An 11,891-nucleotide genomic window follows, 5' to 3' on the forward strand; every position below is an offset into this window, starting at 1 on the left:
AGGTAAGCTTTTTCATAGCAGTAATGGCATTCCACTGCATAGCAAAGCAGTGGATTTTGTGTTTCATATGTGAACATTCATGAGAGTATTGGCTAAGGTATTCCCCTTTCAGAGTACTTGAAGTAACTGGCTTAACAGGGCAAATACCGGCAAGAAGAAAAGGGTACCCTCTACTGGCAGTCATTATATAAAGGTCTATGTGCATCAGCTGTGAATTATTCATAGCAGCATACAGTTAGCAAATAGTCAATTTGTTGTTATAGCACGCAACATAACAGCTGTAGCTTATTTTTCAAGAGTTGACTCAGTACATGATTGCCTGTACTGGCAGCAGCAGCCCTTTTATGTGTGCAGCTGTACATCTATGGTGTACGTTTTAGTATGAGTTAATATATACATAGCTATACGCTATGAAAGCTTTATAAATGCAGATAGGTTGCAGGTGCTTTTATAGTAACTCAGTTAAAATGTACTATTAGTAGCACTGATTAACTCTAAGCTACTTCGATTTCTTGGTATTTTCATTGTGTTCACCTCTCATGTCTATAGGTTTATTCCCTCCCTTTTTGCCTAAATGTACCTCTAATTCCTACAAATACTCGGGGAATTTCACCATGCATCAAAATAAAAAAGAAACCAAATCAAAACAAGTACTTCCAAACTACCTGCATTTCTAGGACACTGACACTAGGAATACAAAAGGACTAATTTACATTCTATCCTCAACCTTTACCTGAGACAAAAATGTGACCTCCAATAGAGGGATAGATAATAACCGGTATGGATTTGTAACTACTGCTGCCAAACCAAGATATTTTAACTCTATGACAGAATACACATCCTGTGGAGAAAGTCAGTGAGAAAAAGCAGTAAATGTTACACATCTTAGTTTCTTTCTTTAAAGCATTGACACTGTTTTGCACGGTATTCTTACAAGCAAGCTAGGGAAATGTGATCAGGATAAATGTAAAAATGGCTGGGAAAAATATACAAGTAAGTTATTCACTGTCAAACTGGAAAATGTATTGAGCAGGGTCACACAGCTTCATTATGGGTATGGTGGTGTGCAGTATTTCCATTTGTAATTTGGATGATAGAAGACAGTATATTTATGGATGACAGTAGTGTAGGAGAAGCTACCATGATAGAGTACAATCTGGAACTTGGAAATAATCTTGGAAAATTAGCTGAATAGTATAAAAAATAGGATAAAATTTAAAGGGGAAAGCAGAATTATGAAGCCGTGCAAGAGTAATCAATTGCAGAAATACATGGCAAGTTGTGAACAGCTAGACAGATAGTTCTGTAGAAAACATATGGGTTGTAGTGGATCACAAACTAAACATGTCAACCATGTCAACACTTGAAAAAAGACAAACAGCATACCGGAATTTATAATAGAAACACTGTTTATAAAAACAGCTGAAATAATCACTGTTGCTGGAATACTGAATTTAATTAAGGTCACCAAACTTGAAGACATATAGGTACTTCCTGTAAGAATCCAAAGAAGAGCAACATGGATGTCCAAAGACCTAGAAAACTCACTTAACAAGAACAGCTAAAAGGAATTTGGATTATTTAATCTAAAGAAAAGATGACTGCAGGGAAACATGATGGAGCTATTAAATTTCATAAAAAGTGGCTACAGACCATTATCTCTATCCAGTGTGAATAAATAAGACATAATTTGTTTAAATTTGCAACGAGAGAGGATTCCAGCTAGACATTAGAGAAGACTTTTCTAATGGCAAAGGCAGAGGAAATATATTAAGTCATTAGATGTAATTCAGCATCCTGACTTTATGCTAAACTCCGCAACAATTCTTTAAGTATTTCCTGCCCGACTTCCTAAAATAAACCTAAACTAGCCCAGCTTCAATGCAGAACATTTCTAAGGTCCAATAACAGTTACATTACTTGTCATAATTTGAAACATGCAACCATGGCAAGGAACCTCTTATCCATACATTGTGTGTTCAGGGATGGAATCATGGAAACAACTGCATATAGTATTAGGACAAATAAAAAGTTAGCAAGTAGGTAAAACCTTTGATCTAACTAGGAGAAATACCAGGGATTCAACCTATCAGTTGTAAAATCCAGAAAGCAAGCAACAAATTGGCTACTATATAATGATATTCGCCTGCAAAAGATAGATGAATAATGTTGTTACCAATACTAATAGGCAGATACTTTCAGAGTAGGTTGCCGGCTGGGGCTAAACCACAACAGCAGGGAATTCTTTTCTCCCTTTCCTTAGAAAGTTTTATCTGTATCTTTACATCCTATCAGGTAAATACAAATGCATGACATGAAGGAACAGTAGAGTAGTTCGTATCTCAAGCTAGGAGTCCATTTAAATAAAAGTCCATCTCATTTTGCCAAACAACTCCTCCACTCAACCAGCAGACATGTTTCAATCTAACAATCCTCCACTTCTGTTACTCTCCACACAGATACAAATCATGTGTAGGATCAGCACTCTTAAGCAACCTCTATTAGTGGAAAAGGAAGGCTATTCTCTACCACCTATGCCTTGAGATCCATGGGTGTATGGGTGTCTCCATGAAATTAAGCGTCTTTCCTCCTCAAAGCTTTTCCACTGCATCAGTTCAATTTTTGTGCGTAAGACATCCCCTCTCAGAAAAGTATAATGCAGGCTTTATTTGTTTTCATCATTTTATGGACTAAGCTCCAGATAAATGTGTTCTTTTTGTGTTTCTTCCACTTACCAAACCATCTTTTTTCTCCATAAAATGTATAGTTATCATTAGTCAAAGGTGTTTTCCAAGACGTGGCAAAGTTTTGAACACAGCACCACTTACACATAGCAAGACAAGAATTCAAAGCTATTTCTTACTTAAGACAGCTTTCTAGTATACAAAGAGTTTATTTATAATCTGGCAACTGGTAAACGGTTCTGGTTTCTGCCATAAGGCTACTAGTTAGTATCAGTTCTAAAGCTCAGAGTAATTCCTGAATATTAGATAACAAAAATTTCTTACATGATACTACTTCACAAAGGTCTAAATTCACAAACAGAATTTGACCATTTGCATTAATTGTAATAACAGATACATTAGGAAAAATCTTTTTAAACTCCTATGTTATAAACAACTAAAATAACACATTCTTAATTGTCCACACCTACATTTTTCTCCCAAAAGTAGATTTCCGGTTTTGCTCAGTAGCTGTTTTTTGTTTCAGTGGAGGCTTATGAGTTGGCTGGGCTACAGATGTATTGTTGCTTTTTGATGCTTTGGCAAACTGGTAGTTTTGGCGCATTTTTCAGATCCACGGGCATCTGTCCCTGCTTAGAGATCAATTTGGGGGGAAGGAAAAAAAAAAGGATTTGTTTTTTATTTGTACTTAAAATGCATTTTGGAGCCTCAGCTTTAAAGCACACAAGACATTGAAACTCAGTGCTAAGAGCAAATACGAAAATAAGACATGGAAACAGGAATTGAGCACCTATTACTGTCACAATACATACCTAAGGGGGTGTGTGGGATACAATGTGTCTTACGGAGCCTTCACTTTTTCTCATTTATCCGACACATACGTAACTAGGCTCCATCTTCTCTTTTTTCAGAGCTTATGTCCCCACTTTGCCTGTCCCCCAGATATAAGCAGTGCAGGGACCCAGTAACAGCCCTTTTACTTGTTGAGCTTGCATGAGTGAAGCCAGAGCAGCATATTCGTATTTCCACATCACTCCGTAGTCCGTTTGTTTTTTTTTTTCCAATCAGCACCCCAGGCCATGTTCCTTGGTTGCCACCAGCACCATCTCTGACTAGTTTTATTCTGCAACACTTCCTTGTGTTCAACACGGCTATGCTGGAGTCCTGTCTTTGATGCTCTTTTTTGTTCTGCCCTCCAGCCTTTTTTCTCCCAGTTTCCTAATAGTTGCCATGCTCCATGCTTGCTTTGCTCCACCCCATGCATACACCCAACAACCATTATGTTTGTACCTGTCTGCAGCAGGTAAGAAATTCATGTCAGGAACAAGATTCCCAAAGTCTTCATCCCAAGTTCCCGATTCACATCTTGTGGATTTCCTGTGACAGACAGTGACGAGTCTGAAAAAGAAAATCTGGCCTCTGACAGCATTTGTCACAATCACTTTGGCTACAGTCATACAGATTTTACTGCTTTTGTTTGAAAACTGCAGGTGCTAGAGTTGGTGCCCTCCCTTTTCCATTACCTATTCTTTAAGTGTTTGCTAGAAACCAACACTGGTCCCGTAATGTATGCTTAAAACCTCCTTGTACCTTAAGTAGTTCAAGGACTAAGGACTGCATTATCACGTACGATTACATACTTCTGTTTTGAAGGTTTCTTCTAATTACTGTGCTAACAAGTATTTATGTATTTTTAACTTGTATGTTTCTACAGTTATTTCAAATGAACAAGATAAAAGTAGCGACACAAACAGTTTTACACTAATGAATACAAGAGTAGTGCAAGTAGTAGGAGTCTCAAGCTAAGCAGAGAAAACAAGCTTTATATACTATAAAAAGCATATGAGAAAAAAAAAAAATCGACCAGTTGCTTCTTTTCTAGAGAAGCAGATACAATTAACAACATTTAAAGGAAAAGCAATAGAAACAGTATTTCTTGCTTAAAATATATGATAGGGCAAGAATAAATATATATACATACAAAGGTCAAAGATTCTCTATAAAATTCCTAATAAGCTAAAGCACACTAGTAACTGAAATTTCCTTTGGAACTCCTCAAGATGTATTGAACATACTAGTAATATATGTTAAAAAAGCTGAAGATACAAAATCAACTTGGAAACTTTGAATATGTAAAGAGAAAACTGAAATACTACAGTAAATATCCCATTTGTGTACGCTATACTATATATCCATTTTTTCTAACTATTCTTAAACCAAAATAATATTTGGGCTTTACCTGAAGTTTTGCTTTAAGCATCTTCTAACAATGGAAGCAACTTCCATTAATTGCTTGCTTTCTCACACAGTTTCTTATTCAGACTAACGCTGAGTGCACTCAAGAAATGTTAGACACTTTTCTTTCATAAAAGTGAAAGGTGGAATCAAGATGTGGGTTTTGCATATTATTCAGTGAAGGCAAACCCTCTTTTTCTAGAAAGTATAGCTTGATCTGTCATACACAACTTCCCATGACGTTCACTAACCTCCACTTGGTGACACAAAGTAGTTCCGAGGTAACTAATTTAAGATTTTTATCAGAACAATTGCTTTGAATTAAATAGCCAGCCAGTGTACACAGTTACTAGTGTGGCATAGTCTAATTTTATTAGGAGGCAATTCTGAGTTTTCCTTACTACGGGATCTCTGTGGATAGCGCCAATTGTGACATTAAGAGCTTATCATCTTCAATGCATGGATCTCTGATCTGATACACACATTACAACAGATTTCCACCTGGGTGTTCACACTTGGGGAAGGAATTTTTGATGTTAGCACATGGACGTTCCGCTACAAAATCCTACTGGCACAGTATTTTAAAGTTATGTTAGTATTGAAAAGATTAAATTCTTCTCTTATGTAGATTAGCTGCTGCTTGGACTTTATCTCTACCATCATGCACAGATAATGACTAGAACCAAATTTGGAAAGCAGTAATATGCCTTTACAGTACCTTTCATTTGTGCTTTTTAAAACTGGAGGTGTTATGGTTAGGTCGATTTCAGCTAATATTGCTGGTTGGGTTTGTGTTTGGTTTGGTTTTCCCTTTGCATTAGCAAAGGAGAACCAAGAATCAAATGAAAGAGAAGAGAGTTGTATGGCTACTGATGTTCTCAATGGAGACTGCAGTCAAAGAGTATCCAGGACCTCCACTAAGAATACCACCTGCCATCCTTCACCCGGGCTAGCTGAAGATGTCCCTGCCCACTGCAGGGGGGTTGGACTAGATGACCTTTAAAGGTCCCTTCCAACCCAAATTGTTCTGATTCTAAATTCCAGTCTAACTTTCCTACACTGATGCATATAACACAGACTACATGAAATAAAAAAATTGTAAAACAACAACATTGATCAATGCTAAAAATGCCTGAAAATACCAGGTATTTAGGGAACTGCAACCTAGCTGAGCACTGAGAATCTAAGGCCATACAAAAGCAGGTACAGATGAGATGACAAAACCAGCATTCTATCCAATTCCAGTTTTTTACCCTCAGTGAGCTGCATATTCCCATTAGTATTAGTAATGAAAAAAATATTTATTAAATCATCAGCGTTTAACTTGTCAGTTGTACCACACACTGATCAAACCAAAAGCATGCCAATTTGTTTTTAAATGTCACAGCTTGAACAGGGTACAGTAGGGGTGTACATACAGAAAATAAACTCGATGAAAATGCAAGACACGGAAAATTTACGTGTTTCCCCTTTAAGGAAGGATATATTTAAAAAAAAAAAAAGTATTTCTCCTGTCTGCAAAGCCAGAAAAAACTAAATTACATTAAGCTTTTCTGTAACATTATTACATTTTCTAATAGCTTTAAAAAAATTGCAAAGCTAAATGTGTTTAAATACTACTAACAAGTATTTCTGTATGCACCAATAGCTTGATTTCCAATGGATTATGTCAAGTCTGACTGACTTTGCATTCAAATGATTCTATTACAAATTATACTGAAGCAGTAGAAAATATAGAGAAACTCAAAATCTGAGAGAATTCACATGGAACATGTTCAGAAAGTCAATATGAAAGCTTTATCTGTGAAAAATGACATCAGCAGAACTCCAGTACTCGAGAACTCACTGGTTTTTTATCTCCCGCACAGACTTGTGCTGTCCATGAGACACACGAGGTTCAGCTGAACGTGCTCGCAAGAGCGGTGTCCTTCACCCATGCAGTTCCTGTTAGCTAGTAAGACACAGTGTATTTTTTACTTCAAAATAAGGGCATTAGCAGGTTGTCTCAGAAACACAGGAGACTGGCTAGACAGACTTGCAGCATTCAGTGGTCACCTCTCTAGAAAATGTGGTTGCAGAAAACAAACTCAGAAGTTACCGGAGAGAGGATGGATTTCTAGAGATGTACACAGAGATGGTTACACTTTCTCAGCAGGCTTAAAGGTGTAGGGGAAAAAAGGTCATGGTAACCTTCACTGCTCAACCTTTGAATTAACACTTCTAGAGTATGTATGTACATACGCAATGTGGAAACCTGTAATTTCGTATCGGTGATTTTGATGCCTGTGTCATAGAAATGGTTTTAATTCCAAGAAGCTGTTTGGGGAAGAGCTAATAGGATGGGCAGCAAATTGCACCATTGCAGGTCCTACTCAGTGTGTGTTGCCCTCAGTGTTTGCAGGTCCCAGAGGCAGTATTTATATGACCAAATTCAGAAAGTTACTTCGACTTGTTTCTTGTTTGTGCGAGTCCACGTTTCCTCACTAATGGGCCCAATGAAACATCAAATCCTTCCTAGACCCTTCAGACCTTACCTTGACAGATGTATATTACTGGACATTGTATCAACAGCTTCCTGACGCCACGACATAAGACAGGAATTTGCGATCTGTTAATACTGACCTTGAGATTTATTCACTGTTTGACTTCACAGATGCGCTTACAGGAATAGGCTAAACATACCTATGAGCACATTTTTACTGGGTAGAACTGTATTTTCCAGATCTGTCTACTAAAAATGAACCACCACAAAAAGGGACTATTTCCAAAATTTCAGCCCCAATTAACAAACAAAATAGTAATTTAGCAGTCAGGCTGATACAAACTAAACTGAGCTGAATCAGAAACGCACTAATGGATCTTTCCAAAGTTATTACTGAATTCTCCAGTTTCATTTGATAAATACATTCTTAAACCAGGTATGTGAATATAAAAATGATGAAACGCAGTTTTCTTTTCTTTTAATCCACCAGATGTTATTACCATGAAAAGAAACACCAAGAACCCAAGAGAAGTGCCTTGGAAACCAACAGGGAAATAGAACTTACTACCTTTCTAACATATTCCATTGTGAACAAGAGATTTATTTTTGCAGATTGACAGACTACTTCCCATACTTCTTTTAACATGCATTTTGTATGTTGTCAACAGTTTGCAGATTGACATTCTTTACAGTAGCATAACTGCCAGTAGTACTTACTGCTCCATACTTAAAAACACACTTTACAACTGATGTGTAATGCTGCCAAAAATTATGTAAACACAAATATTTCACCAAGAAAATTGATGCTCTATTGCTTAATTCTACAATTTTAAGGAATGTTTGTTTGTATATCTAGAACTACTAAAGATTTGCTCCACAGTAGTTGTGGTCACTTGATATCCTTCACGCTTATGCAATTTTTTAAAAGTTTGGTTAAAACAGACTTGCATTGGGGTCACATTGTACCCTAGGAGTACAAATTGCATGACAAACAGGAACGTAATTCCAAGTAGACATATTTTTTGGGACAGTGGAGCATGGATTTTGTACACAAACACACAATCTGCCATTAATTTACTTTATATAATAAATGTCTAAAACATTCCAGCAAACGTGCAATATGTAAATACTGTAAATAACAAGCATAAGTAATAAAGTGTTTGGTATGAAGTTGCCCTCAGTTTGTTTTCTGTTCACTGAATCCAGAATTTGATAAACAAGCCATCTTCTGGTAACTACTATCATTTATCCACACTTAAAACTCTTTCCAGTGAGAGTCTGGTAGACTAAGAAAGGTATGCCCACCTCAGAAAAGTCCAGTAATTTGGAAACTCTCTATGGATTTGTAAGGATGGACAGATCTCTGTGTTCCAGTCTCGCAAATGGCCCAGACCACAAATCTGCTCCAAGTCTCTACAGCATTATAAATTTGAATCTTTTTTTTTTTTTAAATGACAAATGGTTGTTTGGGTTTTGGATTTTTCCCCCCAAAAATCTGCAGTCAATTCATGATACTGCAAGGCCATATAATCAGTAGATGTCCAATGAATCATTTTAGTATTATAAAACTTTTGAGTCAGTGAACACTTACTCAAGAAGCCTTCATACACATTTCCCTTTCTTCCTTAAATCAGATATTAAATCCAGTTGTCATAATAAAATGGCTCAAACAGGAAGAAAACATTTATGTGTGATCTGTAGATGATCCTCAGGTACTTCTATCTTAATACCAGCATTTAGCTTCCACTTCATCCTCAATTCTAAGCACAAAATATAAAACCAAAATGAAACACACCCCTCCCCACCCTGAGAAATAGCTAGGAGCTGGGATTCTTGAAATTCACACTTAAGAGCCTTCAGCATATAGCTCTTTAGAAGAAAGAAAAAAAAAAAAAAAAGAAAAAAAAAAAAGACAGAAGTACCAAATCCCATACTAGAACATGGCTGTATTTAGCAAGGGAGAAGTACATATTTTGTATTTGCTTTCAGAGATCACTAGATGCTAATGTTTAATTTCTCAATGGAAGTATAATACCTGCATACAGAAAAACTGGTAGTTAAAGGAATCTACTGCTACAGGATTCACCGAGCTGCTCATCTGCAGTAAACATGTGGGTGGAACTCTGCTTCTCTGTAGTTTCACTGACTGAAATCAGATCACAGCATATTACTTAACGTAGGAGTTTAAATTAGTGTAAGTCTTTATTTTTGTAGTAGGACACCTGAAATCCTTCTAGAAAATTTCCTTGTAAAAGGAAAATAGTAATTTATTTAATGACTTAATAAACGAACATAAATGAATTAATCCCATGGAAATTTTCTCTAGATTTAGTGTAAGTTGGCATGCTTGACAGAAGATACAACTATACTATAACAGATTTTTTTTTTTTTTCATTTAGTCTGAGGTATAAGCTTACTACCTAAACTAAACCAAGCTGTGTTGAGGGAGAGGGGGAAGGAGGAGTCAGTTCTGTATTTTTATATTCAACATCACATTTTTCATGGGTATTATGTTAAACCTGTAAGACCTTACGTCATCTGTATGATATATGATTTGTGTATTAAGCCTACGTTCACTGATTCTTTTGGAACCCAAATAACAGTACTGAGCAACTGTCCTTCTTGAAGGCAATTCTTGTTCTGTATTCTACAAATTCTTTTAAAATACCATGGTGCTCTCCTTCCCCTCCTCCAAAAGAAACCCACTAAGGATAAAAATCAATTGATCAGCTTCTTCCTCCTAGTAGAACTGGTGAATTATTTAGCCAATAGATTAATTGCTGAAAATATACCTCAAAGCTGAAACTTTAAAAATCTGAACAGAATTTAACACAAATAGTTTTGACTTAGTATCACTTTACAGGAAGATTCCTAAGCCTAATGAAGGTAAAAAACCATATTCTTTTATCTTCTTTCTTTTACCCCAGCAGCTCAAGGATAAAGATTTAAGACTTTTAAATATTAACATTAATATGTAGGAAACTATAGGCTCAGTTCCTACTCAGCCATGAATAAGAAAGCACAAACCATCATGTTCTCAGTTTTCTGAGTTACTTACTTTCACTGGAATATTTTTAAGGGTCATTCTGTCAGAGAATAACATCAGATTATGCTTAAATACTTCCACTTCTGAGGTTAGTGCAGAAAACCACATTTACGATGTTTTGTCCCTAACTGCCCATTGTTTTCCCTCATTTATTTTGTTAAAGCATTCATAAAAGAAACAGAAAATCATTTTTTCCAGAGTCAGTGCTTGATCTGATCTGGAACATTATATATATTACTCTTTGTCCTTGAAGTGAAACAGCTATTAACTTGCAAGTTCCAAGCTTGTTCTTTAAAAGTCAAAATATTGGTAATGCAATAATACACAAAGATCCTGATTTCTGTATTTAAGTGTTCCACTTACACCTTGCCTGTTTTGTAAGCAGGTTCTTAAGTTTTATGTCTGATTGAAATTTAGGACAAAACAGAAATCTCATTAACACAAACACAGCCATCCTACAGCAAGTCCCAGGAAACCTAGTCCCTGTTGTGCAGGCTGCAGCACATGCAGAGTGACACCAGGATTCTTCCCTCCCCAGGAATAACAGGGTCCTCTATCAAAACGCATCCCTCTCCCAGAATGGAGAGTGGGTGACAAATACAGAGGCTACTCTACTAGTTTGGAAGGCAGACAGAGGCAAAAACAAGGTTAAATAAATAAGAATGCAAGTTCTACACATCCAGTTTTACAGATAATATGGTAAAGCCAGTTCATACCAATGTTGGTATATTCAAAATAAGAAAATTATCATGGTATCAGTCACACTACTGATCTCAGTACATTAACATTTCTAAGGCAGAAATGAAAGGTGATGTTCAGACAAACGGGCATGGATTTTTACAAAGCATCCAACTTTTGTCCAAGAGCAAAACTTTCTACTTACTGTCCTTCTGTGAACTTTGTATTATACTACAGATGGCCTGTCTTCAGGTTGAGCTATACTCTCAGAGAACACTTTTGACAGGCTGTTCATTCTCCTGAGTAATCTGAAAGTATTGTCTCACATCCACATAGGAACTGGGATTATAGAAAACTTCTCATTGATTATACTGTATAAATTTCAGTATTTTATTACTATGAAATACAAGATGTACATTTCACATTTAGGCTTTTAAGCTGACATGTTTTGTCCTCAAAGTAAATGCTACAGGTACTTGTATCAGTGTGCTAGGAATTGACCACAAGACCAAAGGAAGAGTAGCCACAGAAGTCTGATTAACATCAATCACTCTTTCTGAACTGGGTTCATCTCAGCATAAAAATCTACTAGAAAAAAAATTATTTCTTCTTTGAATAACTGAGCATTTAAACTGATGTAAAAACTCATTTTCAGAGGATCCTGATGACAGACACAGAGGTTTTGCTTGTTTAAGCTTTGAAACAGCGCTAACAGCAACGCCTACCTGCAGGCAGGTAGTTCTTTTAAGTCTAGGAGACTCAAAAG

The sequence above is a fragment of the Phaethon aethereus genome (genome assembly GCF_964289735.1).
Source record: "Phaethon aethereus genome assembly, chromosome: 3".
In the NCBI taxonomy this organism is placed as follows: Eukaryota; Metazoa; Chordata; class Aves; order Phaethontiformes; family Phaethontidae; genus Phaethon; species Phaethon aethereus.